The 22,329-nt window shown below is 46.1% G+C and overlaps 1 non-coding gene across 1 annotated transcript; it reads right to left on the reverse strand.

Moving 5' to 3' along the window:
- Window positions 1-6,809: 6,809 nt before the first annotated feature.
- On the reverse strand, window positions 6,810-6,894 carry TRNAR-UCU (transfer RNA arginine (anticodon UCU)). Its single transcript is given in 2 exon segments — window positions 6,810-6,845; window positions 6,858-6,894. It is a non-coding gene; the product is annotated as a tRNA-Arg (tRNA).
- Between the last annotated feature and the right edge of the window lie 15,435 nt (window positions 6,895-22,329).

The following is a 22,329-nucleotide window of genomic DNA, read 5'->3' on the forward strand; positions in this document are numbered from 1 at the left end:
TCCAAAATCACTACAGATGGTGACTGCAGCCATGAAATTAAAAGACGCTTACTCTTTGGAAGGAAAGTTATGACCAACCTAGATAGCATATTGAAAAACAGAGACATTACTTTGCCGACAAAGGTCCATCTAGTCAAGGCTATGGTTTTTCCATTGGTCATGTATGGATGTGAGAGGTGGATGTTGAAGAAAGCTGAGCACCAAAGAATTGATGCTTTTGAACTGTGGTGTTGGAGAAGACTCTTGAGAGTCCCTTGGACTGCAAGGAGATCCAACCAGTCCATTCTGAAGGAGATCAGCCCTGGGATTTCTTTGGAAGGAATGATGCTCAAGCTGAAACTCCAGTACTTTGGCCACCTCATGTGAAGAGTTGACTCTTTGGAAAAGACTCTGATGCTGGGAGGGATTGGGGGCAGGAGGAGAAGGGGACGACAGAGGATGAGATGGCTGGATGGCATCACGGACTCGATGGATTTGAGTCTCAGTGAACTCCGGGAGTTGGTGATGGACAGGGAGGCCTGGCGTGCTGCGATTCATGGGGTCGCAAAGAGTTGGACACGACTGAGTGACTGAACTGACTGACTGACAGCACTTACTAAGTGCCAGGCACTTTCTAAGGACTTACAACTTATTTTATGTAACCATTATGTATGTACGTATGTATGAAACGTACATACATATATAACAATTTAGGTAACCTTTAGGTAAACCTAGGAGATAAGTCCTACTATTATTCTCATCATTTTATTAATGAAGAAACTGAGGCACAGAGAAACTAAGTAACCTGCCTAAAGTCACAGAGCTAATATATATAATTCTGTTCCACTTTCATTTTAGCTATGCACTATAGCTATGTGCATACCTATTTCAGCATCACCAGCAGAAACTGCTGGATTTTTCCCCTTTCTTTTACAGTTAACAGAACATATGATTTTTAGCTGGGAATGGTCCCACCTTTCCATGGGATGTGAATGAACGTGGTTTATGCAACTCCTGGGAGGTGTCCTCAAAGAAAGGAGAGCTTGAAATTAGGCTCTGTCCCTTTACCTTCTCCCCACTAACTAGTATGCTGACCTGATGGCAGGGGCAGCAGCAATCATCTTGGACCATGAAGTGGAAGTTGCATTTTTGAAGATGGAAGAATAAGGAGCCTGGGTCTCCTGATCAAGTAGCTGCCATAGAAGGTGGATGAAGTTGTAAAATGTTTTTTTAATTTTTTGATACAGAAAGCCTCAGATCAAGAGGAAGCTGGAATGAAACCTCCCTGAGCCCCTGGTCTTTTAAGGTCTGTACTGGCTCTGTGTGGCATTAAGATAGGAATGTCTCCACCTTTGGGGCAGAGCTCCCACTTTGTCAATACCTTCCTGAATTCTGAGTGTGTGACGCAGAGCAGTGAAAGAGGGCACGAAGGAAACAGGTCCTCAAACATGGAAACCTAAAATTTTCCCTTCTCCATCTTCATGCTTTAAGCTCTGCCCTCTTCCTGCTTGCCTTAGAAGAGCAGACACTCTTCCATCATGCTTAAGCTAATCCTTTCACCTTACCCCCATAACATTTTTGCACCTCAATTTTCTCATCTGTAAAATGGGGAGATTTTGTACTTTTTAGGGTTGGGGGGATAATTAAATGGCAAGGGTTAAATAAAGTTGCTATCATGAAACAGGTGTTTAGAAAAATGTAAGATGTCTTCCTTTTCCTCTTGACTTGGTCCTCCTCAAGAGGAAACTTACTCCATCAGTTTTTGGAGATAATGCTTCTTCCTGGATTTCTTCCTATTAATACCTCCCTGGCTACTCTTTTTGTTCTCTCTGAAGAACTCATTCTTTGACTATCCTTCAACTGTCTATGCTCTGGGTTTTTGTCTTCAATCCTCATCTCTCCATACACCATCTACACTCCCCCGCATGACCTCACATGGTCCAGAGCTTCAAGTGCCATCTGTAGGTGAATGAATTTTAAATCTCAGCCTAGATCAGCCTCCTGAGCTCTAGAGCTTCTCTTTCTTCCCTCTTTCCCTAAATACCTACTTTCCTTTTGGTCCTTTCATTCAGTAAGTATTTACTGAGAGCTTGCTATGTACTTGGCATTGCATATCAACTGCCACTGTACATCTTCTCCAGGGTATTCCACAGAGACCTCAGGAAATCTGAACTTGACTGACTTCTCTGTCTCCTTCATGACTGTTTCAGCATCCACCCATAGTCCCTGGTTAGAAATGGGAGTGTTTTTTCTGACTGCCCCTCCTCTATATATCACTTAATTCATCAAGTCCCATCAATTTGGCTTCCTTTAATATCTCTCAATTTGTATACTTATCCCTCTCTCCAAACCACCTCCCTAGTTCCAGCCCTCATTATTTTCTTACCTATATGACCTCAACAGCCCTGAACTGGTCATCCAGCCTCTCATCTTGTGCTGTTCCAGCTTGGGATCCATAATTCAGAGGGCTGACACAGAACACACATCTGAACACACATCCAAACCCACAGCTAATATCCTCACTGATGAAAAGCTGAAAGCATTCCCTCTAAGATGAAGAACAAGACAAGGATGCCCACTCTTGCCACTTGTATTCAACATACTAATAGTTTTGGACATCCTAGAAATAGCTATCAGAGAAGCAAAGGAAATAAAAGGAATCCAAATAGGAAAGGAAGAACTAATACTGTCACTGTTTGCAGGTGACATGATGCTATACACAGAAAACCCTAAAGGTGCCACAAGAAAACTACCAGTGCTCATCAATGAATCAGTACAGTTGCAAGATACACAATTAATATCTAGAAACCTGTTCCGTTTCTATACACTAACAACAAAATAGCAGAAAGAGAAATTAAGGAAACAATCCCATTTACCATCACACCAAAAATAATAAAATACCTAGCAATAAACTTACCAAAGGAGGCAAAAACCAGTACTCCAAAAACTATAGACGTAGATGAAAGAAAGAGATGAAAAGATGTACCATGTTCTTGGACTGGAAGAATCAATATTGTTAAAGTGGCTCTATAACCCAAGGCAACCTACAGATTCAATGTGATCCCTATCAAATTACCAATGGCATTTTTCACAGATCTGGAACAAAAAATTTTGAATTTCTGGGAAACACAAAAGACCCCTAATAGCCAAAACAATCTTGAGAAAGAACAGAGCTGGAGGACTCAGGCTCCTTGACCTGAGACTATACTTCAAAGCTACAGTAATCAAAACAGTATGATACTGGCACAAAAACAGACACACAGATCAATGAAACAGAGCAGAAAGCCCAGAAGTAAATTCACTCACTTATGGCCAAAATTAATCTACAACAAAGGAAGCAAGAATATTCAGTGAAGAAAAGACAGTCTCTTCAATACATGGTGATGGGAAAACTAGGCAGCTACCTGTAAAAGAATGAAATTAGAACATCTTGAACACTGTATAAAAAACTCAAAATGGATTAAAGACCTAAATGTAAGACCAGATACCATAAAACTCCTAGAGGAAAAGATAGGACACTTTTTGACATAAATTACAGTAGTATGTTTTTGGACCTGTCTCATAGAGTAATGAAAATAAAAACAAAAATAAACACATGGGGCCTAATTAAACTTAAAAGCTTTTGCAAAGCAAAGGAAACCATAAAAGGACAACCTACAGAGTATAAAAAATATTTGCAAACAGTATTACCAAGAGATTAATTTGCAAAATATACAAACAACTCATACAGCTTAAGAAGATCAAAAAAACAACCCAACAGTATATGGGCAGAAGACCTAAACAGATATTTCTCCAAAGAGGACATACAGATGGCCAACAGTCACATGAAAAGATGCTCGTGGTTAACTATTAGTGAAAAGGAAATCAAAACTACAGTGATGTATCACTGTAGTGATACATCACACCAGTCATGGTGTGTAGTGATGTTTCACATCATGTACACATCACAACATGTAGTGATGTTTCACACCAGTCAAAATGGCCATCATTTAAAAGTCTACAAATAATAAATGTTGGAGAGTGTGTGCGCAGAAAAAGGAATTCTCCTACACAACAAGGGAATGTAAATTTGTGTAGCCACTATGGAGACCACTAAAGAGGTTCCTTAAAAACTAAAAATAGAGTTGTCATATGATCCAGCAACCCCACTCCTGGGCATATATCTGAAGAAAACTCTAACTTGAATTAACATACATGCATCCGAATGTTCACTGCAGTGCTGTTTACAATAGCCAAGACATGGAAGCAACCTAAGTGTCCATTGACAGATGAATGGATAAACAAAATGTGGTATTCACATACAAACACATGATGAAATATTACTCAGCCATAAAAAAGAATGAAATTATGCCATTTGCAGCAACATGGATGGACCTAGAGATTATCATATTAAATCAGAGAAAGACAAATAGCATATGATATCACTTATATGCATCTTTAAAACCGATATAAATGAACTTATTTACAAAACAGAAATAGACTCACAGCCAAAGAAAACAAATTTATGGTTACCAAAAAGGTAAGGGGGGATGGGAAATTTGGGATTAACCCATGCTGCTGCTGCTGCTAAGTTGCTTTAGTAGAGTCCGACTCTGTGCGACCCCATAGACGGCAGCCCACCAGGCTCCCCCATCCCTGGGATTCTCCAGGCAAGAACACTGGAGTGGGTTGCTATTTCCTTCTCCAATGCATGAAAGTGAAAAGTGAAAGTGAAGTCACTCAGTCGTGTCCGACTCTTAGCGACCCGATGGACTGCAGGCCACCAGGCTCCTCTGTCCATGGGATTTTCTAGGCAAGAGTACTGGAGTGGGGTGCCATTGCCTTCTCTGGGGATTAACCAATACAGACCTCTATATACTAAATAACAGTAGACACAGAACTATACTCAATATCTTATAATAACCTATACTGGAAGAGTATGTAAAAAAAAGAATATTTTTATATATAACTGAATCACTATACTGTACCCAACATTGTAAATCAACTGTATTTCAATTAACATTTTCTTAAATAAGAAAGGTAGGTGAGTACTTTAGTTCAACTAATAAATAGCACAGGAATCTTGGTTGTCTATAAAACTATCAGATTTAACTTTAAAAACAGAAGTTAAAGCCAAAATATAATGTCTATTTAAAAGAAAACAAACCCAAATATATTTTCTAGATACCTACTGTGTGTGTGGTGGGTTTGGTCATTTTTCTATTCCATCATCGTTCATTTTCTTATTGGTTTGAAGGAGTTCTTTGCACACTAAGGAAACCAGCCCTTTTTTGTGATATGTATTATAATTGTTCTGTTCCAGTTTGCCTTTTGATTTTTGTTTATGGTATTTTGTTTTTTGTCTTACAGAAATCCATATTTTTGGATTTATTGATTTTTTAGTGGCTTCTAGGTTTGGAGTTATACTGCTTAAGTTATTAAATAACTTCATCACATCTTATTTTAGTGCTTTTGATGGTCATATTATTTGTATTTTCATCTGAAATATACCTCTGTAAAAGGACTGAAGTGGGAATTTTGTCTCAGAATCACTGACAATGAACATTCCTCCTCTTCTAAGCATATTTGAAATGCCACTTTTATCACTGTTAGTGACAGTAAAATGGATACAATCTCTATGAAAGCAATTTGGTAATATCTATCAAAGAATGCACAAACAAGCCTTTGACCCAGCAATTCAATTTCCTAGGAATCTATCCTACAGATAAATTTGCACTTGTGTACAGTAATAAGGCTGTTCACTGAAACACTAGGAAAATACATAACACTGATATGGCCAACTATTGGGGACTATTAAATCATTATGATACTTAGGTACAATGGAACAAGGCAGTTCTATTGCAATAATAAGTGAGTTAGCAAGCATAGCGAAACCACCTACATCAATAACATCAACAAATATAAAGAGGGTAGATGCAGCAATGCTGACATAAAATAAATCTGAAAATATTTCCAAGAAACCATTTTCACTGATGGCTTATAGAGTTGAAGAAGGGCTGGGAAATAGGAAGAACAAAGATGTTTACTTTTCCCTATACTTTTCTGGACAATTTGGGATTTTGTATTTTTTGCATGAATTGTTTGTTGCAGCATTGTTAAAATTTCATTCACTCACTGATTTATTCGCATTCATCGAGGTAGAACCCTAATCTCATGCAAAGATATGAATTGTCAGAAGGGCTTCGCCGGTAGCTCAGTCGGTAAAGAATCTGTTAGAAGAGGTAAAAGATAGCCTTGCCTAAAGGAGCTGACAGGCAGAGTGGACCTTGGGTCTCTTTGCACCGGAATCATGGAGGAGAGGAGCAGGCGTTCTTATTCGAAAGTCAGATTCCTGGGCCCACTGGAGTGACGCCCAGAAATCTGCATTTGTGACAGGATCCCACTGGGCTGGGAGCCTTCTGGGCTGGAAGACTGCTCACCGCGTGGGCGCGTTTCCCTGTCCTTCGCTCGCCCCTCCCTCCCTAGCAGCCACAATCGCGCCCCTGGCGAAGGGGTCTGGAGCCAGCTCTCCCGAACAACCGAGACGGGGCCTCCCCCGCGTTATGCTTAGGCCGAAACCGCGAGACCTTGCCTCGATGCCGCCCGGGCTGCTTTCCCCAGTTCCCGGATCAGGCTCCGGAGTCGGCAGGGCCCTGGCCCAGAGCCACCGAGCCAGGGAAGTAAGGGGAGGGATAGACTATAGAGGTGAGAGCGACTAGAAGAAAAAGAGCTGCAGAAAGCCGAAGGCAGTGGGTATAGCGGGCAGAGAATGCGAGGCGAGAGTACACCCTTTAAGAAAAGGAGAGAAATGACTGGTGTAGAAAATAAAACAGGGGGTTGGAAAAAACCTCCGACTCCGCCGGGACTCGAACCCGGAACCTTTGAATGCCTTCAACCTCTAGAAGTCCAATGCGCTATCCATTGCGCCACGGAGCCACCTGTTGGAGTTTCCGCGCATCTGCTCTGTTAAGCCAGAGGCGACGGCCCCGCGCCCTTCCCACCTCCCCCATTAACTGTTGGTCTGTATCACTGAGGCCAGGGCGCTTCCAAACATCGCTCGCTGGCGCCCGTCCTCATTCGGCGACCGCCTTTTAATGAAGTCGGCTTAGCCTTGCAAGAGAAGGGATGTTGCGAGGGCGCCGGGCGCGGGCTGGTTGAGTCTGAGCGCAGCCGCAGCCCGGTCTCCGGCCCGCCCTGGGCGCCGCCGTACCTGGCCGAGAAGGACAAATCACGCCCGCGCTCCTCCTCCCCCGCTATTTTCCTTTCCGATCTCCCCCGCCTGCCCGCTCTCCCGCGGCCGGTTCCGCCCGGCCTGGCCCCGCCCCGGCGTTGCAGGCCTCCGGCCGGCAGTTGCGCCTTTAAGCCGGGCCGGTAACGCCGGGCACTTACGTCGCACCGTTTAGCGGCTGGTCCCGAGCAGCGACCCCTCCCGGGTCCCGAGCTCTTCCCTGGCCGCACGCGGCCGGGATCCGCCGCGGCGGGCGCGGGTCGCGGCGACGTCTGTGTGAATGCTTGTGTGTGTTTATTTGCGTGGGGTTCGGCAAAATGGAGTTTGGGTTGCATTTCGCTCCCCACAGACCCAGAGCCGAATTTCTAAGGTATCCGGGCTCTGGTGGACTGAGGGGGGCGACGCGCCCCGCGCTGCAGCGTCCTCCGAGAGCTCGTCCCAGGGCCGGCAGCTGGCTCGGTGGGCGCGGCGCAACGCAGCAGCCGGGTCCGCGCGGCCAGAGCACGCGGCTGCGTGGGCGGCGGCGGCGAAGGGCCTGCGCGCGTGGGAGCGCGGGGAGCATGCGTGAGCGGTCACGAGCGGTCGGGGGGCGCGCGCCCGAGAGCAGCCGCGGGGTTTCCGGCAGGCGGCGCAGCCACAGGCTGGGTAAGCTCCCGCTGTTCGAAAGGGCGCGGTCGCCACTAATACAAGGGTTTGTCTGAGGGAACCCGGGGTTTCAGTGCTCCCTGTAATTCCTGTCACTACGACCCCAATGCCACTTGAAATAGACGAGCCAAGTAAAAACCGCGTGGTTGCCCCGCAAACGTCTTTGCATACAAAATCCTTGGTCCCCGCTCCAATCAGCTTGCGGTTTTCCGAGCCCGCCTACTTAGAAATTGCGGGGCTGCTACTGTGCCATCTCTTCAGGCTCGTTTGCAGCCTACCCTGTGGTCCACTCCGTTCCACTCTGCCCAGCTACATCGTGCCTTCCGCACCCTATCCCAGTGCTAAAGAGGGAAAAAGCACCCAGAAAGGGTCGAGTAGAGTAGGGATCAGTACATTCTTATTTAACTTCACTCCACTTTGATTACACCAAAGTCTTTGTGTAGATCACAACAAACTGTGGAAAATTCTTTTAAGAGATGGGAATACCAGACCACCTTACCTGTCTCCTGAGAAATCTGTATGCAGGTCAAGAAGCAACAGATAGAACTGGACATGGAACAACTGGTTTCAAATCGGGAAAGGAGTAGTCACGGCTGTATATTGTACACCCTGCTTATTTAATTTATATGCTGAGTACGTCATGCGAAATTTCGGGCTGGAGTAAACACAAGTGGGGATCAAGATTGCGGGGAGAATTATCAATGACCTCAGATACGCAGTTGATACCACCCTTATAGCAGAAAGTGAAGAGGAGCTCAAGAATTTCTTAATGAAAGTGAAAGAGGAGAGTGAAAACCTGGCTTAAAACTCCACATTCAAAAAACTAAGATCATGGCATCCAGTCCCATCACTTCATGGCAAATAGATGGGGAAACAATGGAAACAGTGACAGACTTTATTTTCTTAGGCTCCAAAATCACTGCAGATGGTGACTGCAGCCATGAAAGTAGAAGATGAAATTAGAAGCTTTTCTTCTCCTTGGAAGAAAAGCTATGACCAACCTAGACAGCATATTAAAAAGCAGGGACATTACTTTGCCACAAAGGTCCATCAAGTCAAAGCTATGGTTTTTCCAATAATCATGTATGGATGTGAGTTGCACCATAAAGAAAGCTGAGCATGGAAAAATTGATGCCTTTGAATTGTGGTGTTGGAAAAGACTCTTGAGAGTCCCTTGGACTGCAAGGAGATCCAACCAGTCAATCTTAAAGGAAATCAGTCCTGAATATTCATTGGAAGAACTGATGCTGAAGCTGAAGCTCCAATACTTTGGCCACCTGATGCAAAGAACTGACTCCTTGGAAAAGACCCCAATGCTGGGAAAGATTGAAGGCAGGAGGAGAAGAGGACGACAGAAGATGAAATGGTTGGATGGCATCACCGACTTGATGGACATGAGTTTGAGCAGGCTCCAGGAGTTGGTGATGGACAGGGAAGCCTGGCGTGCTGCAGTCCATGGGGTCGCAAAGAGTCGGACACGACTGAGCAACTGAACTGAACCGAACCACTACAATGTTATGAGCCAGATATTATCATCCTCTTTATAAGGAAGGGAAACTGCTGCTAAATGACTTGTGTAGGGAGGCCCCGCTGGAGTGTGACAAGAACTTTGAAGAATCGTCTCTTTTACCCTACTTGCCAGTTAGGCCATCTTTCCAGTTTCATGGATGTTGACAGAACACGTAGGACTCCTGGGTCAGAGATGAAAGACTATGACTGTAGCCAGAGTGTTAACATGATTGTATCAGTTCTCTGAACCCCAATTCTCACAGGAAAGAAGCAGGTGGGCTCAGATGGATGATTGCACACAAAATGGGTTGCATTACATAAGAGGAATGCTGATCTTGGGGAACCTTCCACTTTATAGCAAGCAGTAAGCAAGCCGGCTCTTTGTCTCACAGACATTCCCTAATCCTTCAAGGTTGCTCACTGCAAACACAGCCTGGAAGAATGACCCAAGTGAGCAGGGTCTTAACATTCTTAGCACACTCAGCAAGAACGTGCAGGGATGCTAAGGGCCTGTGTTCATTGCCTCTCCAAACAATGCCAGAGCCCAGACTGTTGCCAGGCCTGTATGTTTCATTTTACCACAATACATAAAGTTTCTTGACAGTAAGCACTTTATGTAAAACATCATTATGCCCCCTTTAAGATTAATGAAATAAATATCCTCATATGCAGGAAGGAGAAATTCTGACATATACAAAATTAACTCTTAAAATAGCAAATGACTTCAGAGTGTTTTTGTTTAATCTTTTTTGAACTTGGAAATGTGCCAGGCATTAGTGGCCTCTTAGAGTCTTCACTAGTCCTTTGGAATTTCAATGGCTTAATGTTTGGAATACCATACAGAGGAATTCTGGGAGCATTGGAGCCAAATCACAAATGATGAATCATTGACATGATTAACAAGTTTAGACTCATATGTGAAAGGTCTGGGAAGGGGGAATAGAAAAATAAATCACATGTTAAGGAACGAGGTGTTTGTCCTTAATTCCACTTGATAAATCAAGCAAATATTTTTTAGATATTTGATTGCTTTCAGTAGTTGAGATCAAAACCTCTTGTCTTTGTCATGGAAAACATTACCAAGACACAAGGTTACCAGACAGTGTGGGAAAACCAGGGCTTGTGTGACCAACTCTGTGAGTAATCAAGGTGTACTTTTTTACATCTTACAATTAGATGCCTGGGAAAGCCATGGCAGAACAAGTGCTGTGTATGTTCTCTGACAATAAGTGGTTTGTAGTGAGTCTAGTTTTAGAGGCAGCAATGTTAGCATATAAAAGGAATGAAAATCTGTATTTAGTTTCCATCTAAGGAGAAAGATCCAGTAGGTTTTCTCATCCCCTTTACTAAATCTAAGAGCTGAATCTCAGGCAATAGTACATGCAGTTAAGAACCATCACACAACTTGCACCAACTTATTTTTACAGGTAAAAACAGACAAACCTCTTCTTTTCTGCCAACAGAGGGAGCCAAAGCACAGACTATATAACCACCTGCAAGCCGGCTGCCCTTCACCCAGCTGCAATTTGAGTTCCCTGGGCAGTAAAACCCTACTTCATCTTGGTGTCTTATTTTTAAGTTCAGATCATTATACCCCTCTGGGAGTCTCTAGTAACACTTCTCATGTTTGTATAGAAGGATTATTTTTAAGTTACTGAGTTATATTTGCAGTGCTTAGAAGCAGCTTCAGTCTTCCCCAGAATCTCTAGAAATCTACTGTATTTCTATTTATTTTCACTAGCTTTGCTTTGCTCCAGAGGGAGAAGGTCATTGGAATACCAGTGTAATTCAATTCAAGGAGTATTTAGGGAGGATGCAGTTGGGCCTACTGTGGGAGCTAGAATAGAAGTTTAAGACACAATCCCTACCTTTAAGGACACTTCAGATTCCTTGGGAGAAATACCTGTGACTATGCAACAAGGAGCAAACTAATGCAAGATGGCATATGAAAAAGTGGCAAAATGTGATTGGTATCCCTACCAGTAAACTGTTTTTGAGTTTGCATTCCCAAATAAAAAGCATATACTCTATACTAATTATCTTTTTTAAAAGGAAAAATGTAAAGGAAGAGATTTTTTAAAAAAATCCAACACTCCGAGAGTGGCGGTTAGGAACATAGGCTGTGAAGTCAGACTCCTGGTGTTCACATCTTGGTTGTGCCTCTAATTTGTAAGACATCAGCTTTAACTTTTCTGAGCCTTCTCCTCCACCTCTGAAAAATCCTAAAGTTGTTGTGAGGATTATGGGAGTTAATCCTTGTAAGGGTTTCTCTCTGTCCTGGCACACAGTAAGTGTGTAACAACCGTTTGCTGTTATTATTAGCAAGCAGCTCTCAATAAAGAAATCTCATACATTCTGCAGGAACAAACCACCTCAGATACAGGGTCAGCTAAATTTGTTGCAACTCAAGAAACATTCTCAGCCTCCCTAGTGGACTCCTACTCAGCTGTTGACATCATGTTTACATGATGTACCAAACAGAACGCTCAGCTTCTGCATGATGTACCACACAGAAGGCTCAGCTTCTCCAACTAAAACATCTACCTTCAGCTCCGTGGTTTCCTCATTATTCTCCCCCAAGAACCTTGTGTGGATTCTTATCTTCCTGAGTGCAACCACATGGTTTCCCAAAGCAAGAGAAAAACAATGCATCTCTGAAGGATTTATGAAGACAAAATCTGCTCACAACATTTGAATGATTGCTTTTTTCATTCTAATAAGCTTAGTGCTCACCATTAAGCAAGATGTTTAATACACTAGGTGGCAAGGTGGAATAGGAGAAGGAAAAGAAAAAGTGCCAGGATGAAGAAATTTAGATATTAACATAGAAAAGAGACACAAAAGAGTCCTTATGAATGTACAGCTGGGGTGAGGGTTTGCAGCGTCAGGATGCTGGGCAAGTAGAATAGAGGCCAGATGTGGCAAGGGGGCTGGGGGCAAGCTTGGTTCAGGATAAGAAACGTGGATTTCATGCAGTAGGCCGTTTCTTTTGGCATGAGAATGGCTGTGTTTTAGAATGGTTAATTTAGGAGGTGATACACAGGCTGAATGGAATGGAGCCCAAGGGTCAGGGAAAATTACATCCCATTTGATTTGTGCTTAGTGTTGTCTTATGACTTCATCTCTTCAACAAGCAATGGTTGAGTGTGGTTGACATACAAAGGAAAAAGACGTGTGCCTGGCTTACTGCCTAGGAGATATGATGAAAGGTACACAATTGTGATGCAAGGTAAAACAGTGTCCAAGTGAGACAGATGCAGTGGTCACGGGCTTCAAGGGGAGAGACTGAGATTACATCCTGAAAGGGCAAAGCAACCTAACCTAGGGCTGACTTGCCTGCAAGGAACTCCAGGCAAGGGTTAGCAAACAGACTAGGGAGGAAGGAGGAAGAAGATAGGTCAGGGCTGGGGAAATGGCAGCGGCTGAGCAGTCCAGTGTCTGAATGGGTCTAGCTAACTTGGCCTTGGCTGCAGCAGGTGCTGGTGGAAAAGGTCACTGAGGTTCAAGGCACTGATGACCAAGTCAGGTTCGGGCCAGTTCCATGGTTCTGTGCCGTCAGCCCATTCACAGGAGGACAAGAATCACAGCTGAGGATAAATGGAACATGATCCAGCCCCCAAAGGGAAGGTTTTAGAAAGAACTGGTTGACAGTCTCGGACCAGTAGGCTGGTGTTCAGAGAAGGAGTCTAGTCACAAAGGGAAACTGATGCAGAAGCAGGTATACCGTGTCTGAGGCAGGCAGCACCAGTGTGTGATTTCAGACCTCGTGGCTGCCAACCAGGCTTCCAAGCCTGGAAGAGCTCAGGAAGAATGTAGGACCTCCCTGTAGGTGGTAGTCACTCCCTGCTGTCGGGATAGCTAGACAAAGGCCAAGCCTGACCTGGGTCTTCAAAGCTGCTCAGGCTTTGAGCTGGCAAAAACCACACTTATTCACTTAAGCACTGAGCACAGCTAAATGCCAGGGTGCTCCGCTGGTCTCCAAGGACACTGTGGTGAGGAACACAAGTGCTTTCCTTGCACCCATGTACTCTGCAATCTTGAGCAAAGTCAGACAGGAGAGCATGGATGGATATCGGAAGTAAGTTTGACTTGTCAGGAGACAAACATCCTGAAGCCCTTTGAAGGCAAGGCTACATACAGGGCCTGAAATTGACGAGCCCGTGTCACCTGCTCCACAAACTGTCCCAGACCTTCTTCTTCAGCCAAGTCTGCTGGTGGGGACGGCTCCTCTTCTAGGTCGGAGGTGGGAGTCGTATAGTTTTCTATCTTATTTCTATATCCTCTCTGAGGCTATCAGCATCTTGAGGGGAAGGAACCACACTTTATTGTCGTTAGATCACCCATGTCACACAGCTTGTGTGATCTTAGTTGCCCAACCAACCAGAGATCAAACCTGGGCCCACAGCAGTGAAAGCTTGAAGCCCTAACCAGTGGACCACCACAGAATTCCTTAGCTTGTCTTCTTTTTAAACCAGAAGCTCTAGAAAGTTAAACATCCTTGCTTTCTGATTTAGGCAGTTCTCCCCAAGGCTTACTTAGCACCAGGCCCTGTCACTCCGGTACTGTTGCCTGAATGATCTTGGGAGTAGAACTTGATCTTCAGTGTCCTAATTCTGCCTTCAGTCTCACAGTTTGTGGGAGTGGGTGTTGAATCCCATCCCCTACAGATCCACTTCTCTTTCTTCCAAGTTATTGAACAAAGGCATTTCTCCACTCCTGGCCCACAAAGGATAACCATCTATTAAAACTTAACTAATCTTAAGTCTCTAGCCATTGAGAGTAATCATGAAGTCATAATGCATTGTGCCAGGCACTACACTGAGTTCTCTGTGAATACATGAATGTGCTCCATCCTTCTTTTGACTCAGCCATTGCCCCTGTCCCCGGATGAGAAGGGGAGCCACAGAGAGAGCAGCAGGATGGATCAGGCACCTGCCCCCAGCTACCAGTTACCCTGAACTGTAGCTGCTTCTCCCAGGAAAAGGATCAGGAGGGAACCAGCAAACAACTGGAAATGGGCTTGTTAGAAGTGAGGTGAAGTCGCTCAGTCGTGTCCAACTCTTTGTGATCCTGTGGACTGTAGCTTACCAGGCTCCTCCGTCCATGGGATTCTCTAGGCAAGAATACTGGAGTGGGTTGCCATTTCAAATACTGCCACACACTAGAATCCTAATGCCCAGGATGCACATGAGACCAATTAAAGTGGACTTTCTGGGCGTAGGACCCTGGCATCTATAGCTTTTTAACTTCCCAGGTGATTCTCATAAGCACCCAAGTTTGAGAATGATTGCTTTCTGCTCTTCCTGCTAAATTGCTGACCATGGCCCAGGAGCATCAGCTTCACCTGGGAGCCCTACTCCAGCCCTGCTGAAGCCAAATCTGTATTTCAATAGATGTCCCAGGTGATTCATTTGCATTAAAGTTTGAGAAGCACTGGCTTAGGGCTTAGGTAGCGAACTCTTATTAATCCACTTGGCTTCTGTTATCAGCATTAAGTCCTTAATAAGCAGATCTCAAAATTCCATTGAAAAGCTCTGAATCAATCTGATTTATTGACTCAAAAAATGACCTCAGAGAAAACTATGCCCTTTTACTTCCCACTGCGTGGGGAACTGGGGAAGAAAAGTTCAATTGCTAGTTATATCCAACAGAACCTAGGTCAAGTCCATTCCAGAACTGGCATAAGAATCACTCCTGGCTGTCTTCCTCCTTCTGAGATAGACTCAGTCCACAGGTAGGTGATGACCACACCTGGGCTGCCAAGGTGACTGATAAGATCCTCCAGCCAGCAGTGTCCACGCTTTGATGGCTTCAGCTATTTTCCCATGGTGTATACGTGTCATAGCTCCACAAATGATACCAACAATCCTTTGTCCCAGCAGAGGTCTTATTTGTCATCAGCTTTCTGATTTCAACTAGAAACACTGTCCACTTTTTTAGTTGTTTCTTTGCTATTACTTTAGAATGCTGTTTGCTTCACCTCATCTCTGCCAAGTCCTTGAAGCTGCTTCACAAAGTCTGTAAGAATACGATTTTTGCAGGTAGTTTGAAAACAATCATACATAACAACCATATAATTTCAGCCTTAAACCTGAGACCACTGTCAGAACAATCAGGCTCATCTTTGTAAGTCAATCAGAGGAGGAGGAGAAAATCTCAGAGAGGCATGACTGTGTGGGGCAGCATGGTTTAGAAGGATTTGAGGGCAGGTGTATGACCTTGGGAAATTACTTAGGCTCTCTGAACCCATTTTCACACCTCTGAAGTGGAGAAAGTTATTTCTTTTTTGTTTTGTTTTTTTAAGAAAGTTATTTCTATTTCACAGGATTGTCGTGCAGATTAACTGAGCTGCTGACATACACTGACTAACAGTAACGGAGTAATAGTTATCTTTGTTGCCTTAGTTGCTAAGTTGTGTTGCAACCCCATGGACTGTAGCCCTCCATGCTCCTCAATCCTCATGGGATTCCCCAGGCAGGAATAATGAAGTGGGCTGCCATTTCCTCCTCTAGGGGCATCTTACCGACTCAGGGATTGAACCCGAGTCTCCTGCATTGGCAGGCAAATTCTTTACCCCTGAGCCACCAGGGAAGCTCGGCAGTTATCTAGGGCTGCATTAACCACTTATTTCAGACCTTAGCAACTCAAAACAATAAAATTATCTCAGTTTCTGTGGGTCAGGGAGCCATTTAGCTGAGTGGCTTACACTGAGGGTCTCTCTCGAGGTTGCTTGGGGCTGTGAGTACCTGAAGGTTTGACGGGGGCTGGAGGGTCTGCTCCCAAGATGACTCCACTCACTCACAGGCCTGTTGGCAGGAGGGCTTAGTTCCTTGCCTCAGCCCTCTCTCAACAGGGCTGCCTCCCCCAGACTGAGTGATCTAAGAGAGAGGTGGAAGCCACATGCCTTTGTGACCTAGCCACAGAAGTCCCACACCATCACTTCTGCTTTCTATTGGTCACATGGATCAGCTCCAATACAGTGTGGGAGGGGAAGGGTGACTTGCCAGGGAAGCCCCATGCCGCATCTTTAATGTTAGTTTCTTCCTCCTCTTGATATGGCAACCAATTTCCCTCCTTCCTCCTCTTGATATGGCAACCAAAATCCCCAAATATTCTGAGAAGGAAGATTCTTGAGGTGATTCACTTTTGTTCTCACTCCAAATTACTTTAAGTCAGAAGCTTCTCTCCTCACATCAGGCCTCACAACTGATCAGGGATCCAGACAGTTATGACTCAGAAATTTGGTACTAGACTCAGAATTTATCCCAGTTCATCTGACGAACATGGAGATTGACTGGGATGCTCCTTGTTTTACTATTCTCTGGTCCTTGTCCACTTTCCCCTTGAAAGAATGCACTCTATGCATTTTGTTATATCTTCAAGATGTCAAGCTCAAGCATTATCAAATATGCTGGCCGAAGTTTCCCTCCTTTTCCTGGAATATCTGCCCTTGAATACAAAGGGTTTACTTTTGGATCCCTGACAATATGGCTGTATAAATGTGACCCCACCATTATACAAACGAATTCCCATTTGAAAGGAAATGGCTAGTTAATACCAAGTTTTTAAACACTAGCAATGGGGAAGCATCAAGAAATAGAGAGGGGCCAGTCCTTTCTGTCTGCTTCTCTGGCTGATCCTCCTTGGTGGCCAATGACTTGGCATTTTTCAGCCTGTGGTAAACAATAATGATAAATAGAAAGATCTCCAGGGTATCGTCATAGCAGATTCTGTGCTACAGCCTTAAACACAACTCATGCAAGTGTCGAATGAACTGATGTACGGATGCATAGATGAATAGATGGATGAATTCTTCAGATGTAATATAACTATGGGTATCTGACCACCATACCAAAGGGTAGTGCCCCAAGTGAGGGGACCATTCCATTGGTCAGGCCTCCCCTCTGCTGGTGGCACCCACACTGTACTGGCCATTAGAGATAGCACCCAGTCTGGAAGAACGTGGTACCATGTTGCAAACTAGGTTACAGAGGAGTGTTTAGAACCCAAATGATATGTGCTTGTTCATAGGACTGGCTGGATTGACTGGGAACCTGGAAGGAGCAGGACTTGATAGACTCCGAGCTGCAAAAAGATGGATCTTAGAGCCAGTATCCAAAGTCAAAGTAGAGTGAGGTAGAGGATGGGTGAATATAGCTCTGGAGTCAACCTGGAGGTGAAAGCTGGGAGCAACAAAGGAGTGCAAGGCAGGGGGAGACCAGGGGCGAGAGGTGAGTGCACTGAAGTTGAGGACAGTGGAAACAGAGCAGGAGGAAGGGATGTTTATCAGTGAAGTTCAGCTGGAAGTCATGGAAAGCCCAAAACAATGGAGTTAAACTTCATTCTGTATTAAGTAACAAAGTGTGAAAGTGAGGCATCCTTAGCAGGTATAGCAATTTCGGGATGATCAAGGATCCAGATTTCTTCAATCTTGTTACTTCATCATCCTCAACATGTAGCTTCCACCTCATGGACAAAGATGGCAGCTTAGATTCCAGCCTTTACATCCACACTCCAGTCAGTAATTTGGAGAGAGAAGCAAAATGAGCACTGTCTCCCTTAAGGCAGGGTTTCTCAGTCTTGGTCCTATTGGCATTTGGGGTCAGATTGTCATAGGGCCTGTCCTGCTTAGCAACATCCCTGGCATCTACCAACGGATGCCAGTGTAACTTCCTTCTTCTCAAGTGTGACAGAAAAAATGTCCCCTGACATTGCCCAGTGTCCCCAGGGAAGCAAAATCTATCCAGCTAGAGAACCACTGCTTGTAACTGACTTCTTGAGGCTGCACCTCATCCCTCTGCCACTGATCAGAGCCTAGTCACAGAGGCAACTCTTAGCCACCAGGAGCTGGGGAATGTAATCTTTATTCCAGCCAGCCATGTGCCAGCTAAAACCCGGGAGTTTTATTGCTAGAAAGAAAGAAAAAGTATAGGGAGATTATGCAAGTGCAAGGACTCAGCCAAACTTTGGGCTGCTTCGTTCCAGATCCCAGCTCCTAGCTACTGGTTAGCTGAAAGGAGAAGGATTTGTGGTCCCAGTGGCATCTTGGATCGCTAGGATAGGAACTTTCCTCCCAAAGGCTGAGCCTTCAGCTGAGAAAGGCAAACACTGGGTTCTCACTCTGCCTTCCAACGTGGCACCTGAACTCAGGTTTATGAGTATGTTACAAGGCACAGAACTTTGAGTTGCCCTTCACTGTGGAGACCTGTGTTTTGCTTCAGTTCCCATGAGACAGCCCTAATCAAGTTTCCTCCCTACTCCGCTTCTACTTTCCTTCTCTCTCTTCCTCCTTTCTTCCCTTAGGTGTTCTTACAAGAGGACTGGATGTAGAATCAGGAGCCCTGAGATCTAGCTTCCTCCTGCCACTGACTTAGGGTGAGGCACTCAATTTGTCTGGTGTTAGTGTCTGTAAAACTAGGAACTGACCAGATGATCACTGGAGTCCCCCCCTCACTCTGAACGTGCAGGCTCTCCAGAGTCCACAAGACTGTGGGGGGAAGCAGAGACTCCCTGTCCCTGAATGGCATAAACTCAGCCCCTGGCAGGGTCTGTATCTGCCAGGCTCCCCCACCGTGTGAAGTCCCAGCCTGGAAGATGTCACCAGTCCCTCCCACGGGCTCCAGATAGACCTGCTTTGGATGAACGGCACTCTTGTTTTGCTGTTTCACCAGCTCAAATCAAGCCATACAAACCAGGCCTTTTTACAAACCTGTCCTTGTGCCAGTCGGATGGTTGCAGCGCTTCCCGGCTGCCAGCTGAAGGTTGAAATAGCCCTAGTCGTGGCCTCTGGGGCGGTGTTGTTTCGTTGGTCAGATCCCCATGTCCTGTTAAGTTCTGTTTCTCTAGTTAAAGTGTTTTCAGTCTTTATTTGTTCAATAAACACTTCTTGAGCACCTGTGATTCCCAGGGGCCCCAGGAATACAAAAACAAACAAGTCACAGGCCCCTCCTTTCTGGAATGGCCCTGAACCTGGCCTTCCTGGTGCTCCAGCGTCTTGTCCCACCTGACCATGCAGCCTGTCTCCCTCCACCAGCTACAAGCTGTGCTTGGGATCCTCTCGCCGGAATCACTGTCTCTTTCCCTGTGCCGATTTTGCATTTGCGCAAGCTCAGCCTGAAATGGGACATTGTCCCTGCCACACACACACACACACACACCTCTCTCTCTCTGGCCATGCCTCACACACACACCTCTCTCTCTCTGGCCATGCCTTCCTCATTATTCAGGTTTCTCAGTTTAAATGTTCCATCTTTTGGGAGACCTTCCCTGACTGTCCTGCTCCTAACCCCAGACTAAAGTACACCCTCTCTTATATTCACTCACAGCACCCTGACTTTCCTTTTCAAAGCATTCACCATCTTGTATTCCTGAAGTCTTCTCCCTCGCTGCACTGCGCCCTCCCTGGTGGCACTGAGGAGCCAGGTCTCTCTCAATCACTGCTGGCAGACAGTAGGCCCTCAGTAAATGACACATGGGGCCTTCCCTTGTGGTCCAGTGCCTGGGACACCACGCTTCTAATCCAGGGGGGCTGGGGTTTGATTCCTGGTCAGGGAACTGGCTCCTGCATGCCACAACTAAAGATCCCATGTGCCGCAACTAAGACCCAGCTTATCCAAATAAATACATTTTTTTTTACTAAATAAAAAAACATAAATTTCACGTGAATGAATACTGCATGAAGGAAACCATGAAAGGGAGAGAGATACAGACAAACACCCTCCATCAGGTACTGCTCCAGGAAGGCTGGCAGAGTGGAAAGAGTCTCTGGCTGCAGGCATGGGGAAGGGATGGGTGGGAAGTCCTCACAGGAAGGAAGAGGAATGAGAAAGGTGAAGAGGAAAGGAAAGAGCAGCCCAGGTAGAAGAAACTGTAGGGGCGAAGACATGGGGCAGGGCCTCTGACATTCCCTGGGCCTGGGGAGACTTGGCCAGTGATCAGTGCCGCAGACATGGGGAAGCTATGGGCCCCCAGCCCTGGGTCTGTGTTCTCCCAGGAGCACAGGCCAGTTCGTCCCTTCCGCTCTGTCTCTCCCCTCCTGCCCTCCGCCTACCCTGATACTTTGTTTAAGAGCTTTCAGAATCTCTGGATTTGGAGTCCTTAAGAAGGTAGGGTGGTCCAGTGAGCAAGATTCTCCATTGTCTCCTTCTTTCTCTCTCTTCCTCCATCCCTCCCTTCCTTTCTTCCATCCTTCCATTCTTTACCAACTTCAACTCATATTTACCAAGCTCCTTCTATGTGTTAAAAGTTGGAGAGAGAATTTTCCTCTCATTCTATCTGAAAGCTTTGAAAAAGGAATCCAGACAGAAACCAGACACAGTTCCACTGGGCTGGAGCTGTGGCAGGGGAAGCAGAGGAGAGCTGGCAGGCAGGCAGACAAGAGCAGGAACAGCATCTCGGCCAGATCCCCAAGCAGGCACATATTTAGGGGTCAGGTGAGCGGAGCTGCCAGTGCAGAAATGGGGCAAAGAGTCAGCAGGATGAGCTCCAAAGCGTTGGCCCTGGATGTGGAGGGAAGCTGAGCTCAGGAGCGAGAGAGAAGGGGCAGCTTGAATCCCTGCTGGAAGAAACAGGCAGAGAATGGTTAAAGGCAGGGGATATGCCCTTGTTTCCTTTCCTTGCTGTCTCCTACCAGAGTGACCTCTGGTTCTCTTTCTGAAGAGACCTTAACTTTTAAATGCCTTGGTTGCTTTTCTCTACCAAGGAGGAGTGTAAACCTGCCAATGAAGGCGGCCGCTTAGCCCCTAAGAGCAAAGCAGGGTGGGGCAGGCTGAGTTCTGAAGGCCGGGCTGCCCAGGGTGGGTGCTCTGCAAGCTGATGTATGCCAGGGCAGTCACCAGCTACAGCCCTGGAAATGAGACTGGCTCTGAGGTTGACTTGGGGACATAGGTGTGGCACTCAGTGATTTTCTCTGGTGTTACTGAGTGGGGTTTCCTGTGTACTGGCTCCCTAACTTGACCCTGGGTGTTGAGAGAATGTCGTCCACTTAACGTCACCCAGGGAATTCACCCCAGAGCTGACTGACCCACTGAGGATTCTCGGTCTGTGCTTCTGAGCTTTGATGGACGGCCTGAGAGCTGAGGAAGGGGATGGCCTGGAACAAAAGCCAGGCGTGCCGCTCGCAGCCAAGCCTGACAAAGCTCTGTCTCTCACAGACTCTTCCTCAGGACGGCAGAGCCTTCCCAGGGAGAAGGCTGCCCCTCAGGCCACCGGGGCATGCAGAACCCAGTGCCCAGAAGGAAACTTTCAATCAGATTAAGTGCCTTTTTTGATGAGACAGAAGGAAAGAGGAGGAGGAGAGGCCCTGCCAGGCAGCTCTGGACTTAAAGAGGGCACGAAAGAATGTCATCTGAGGAATGGGGAGAGAGGACAAAGAGCTTAGTGTGACAGGAAGCCTGGGAGGAATAAAGCCAGCAAAGGGAGCCAGAGGGAGAGAGGGCCACAAAGAAAGGAGGAGGAGGCCGCAAGGCAGATGCAGGAACACAAAGAGGAGGGGCATGGTGCCTCTAAGTGCCTGGGCCAGAGCGAGGGAGCCCCGACGGGAGGGAAAGCTGCACAGTGAGTGTGTCTCTACACCCAGAGTCATCATCTGAGAGGCCAGCCCAGCCCAGCCCTCTGGGATGGATCTGATGGATCGGAGGAAAGGACAGGCCCCTTTGTTGAGGCAGTCAGGCCCTGCCCGCAGCCAGCCACGGGGCGCCCTGCCTGACCCCAACCTTCGAGCACAGCTGCCACATGTCCCTTTACGGACCAGCACTAGGAGTTCTGAGGGCAAAGATGGAAGGAAGTCATTTCTGTCCCTACTGTTTTGTTCTTTGGGAGTCCTAAACATTCAGCAGGGCAGGAAACGGGAGTGCAGGCCAGGTGTCTGTAGGAAGGAGGCAAGGGGCAGAGTTAGCCAGGCTGCCTGGGAGGGGCCTGGGGTGAGGCCCAGGGTTCATTTGTTCATTCAACAAACACGTGTTCACCATCTACTAAAAACAGAGTGAACA

This window comes from Bubalus kerabau, chromosome 6 (genome assembly GCF_029407905.1).
Source record: "Bubalus kerabau isolate K-KA32 ecotype Philippines breed swamp buffalo chromosome 6, PCC_UOA_SB_1v2, whole genome shotgun sequence".
Classification (NCBI taxonomy): Eukaryota; Metazoa; Chordata; class Mammalia; order Artiodactyla; family Bovidae; genus Bubalus; species Bubalus kerabau.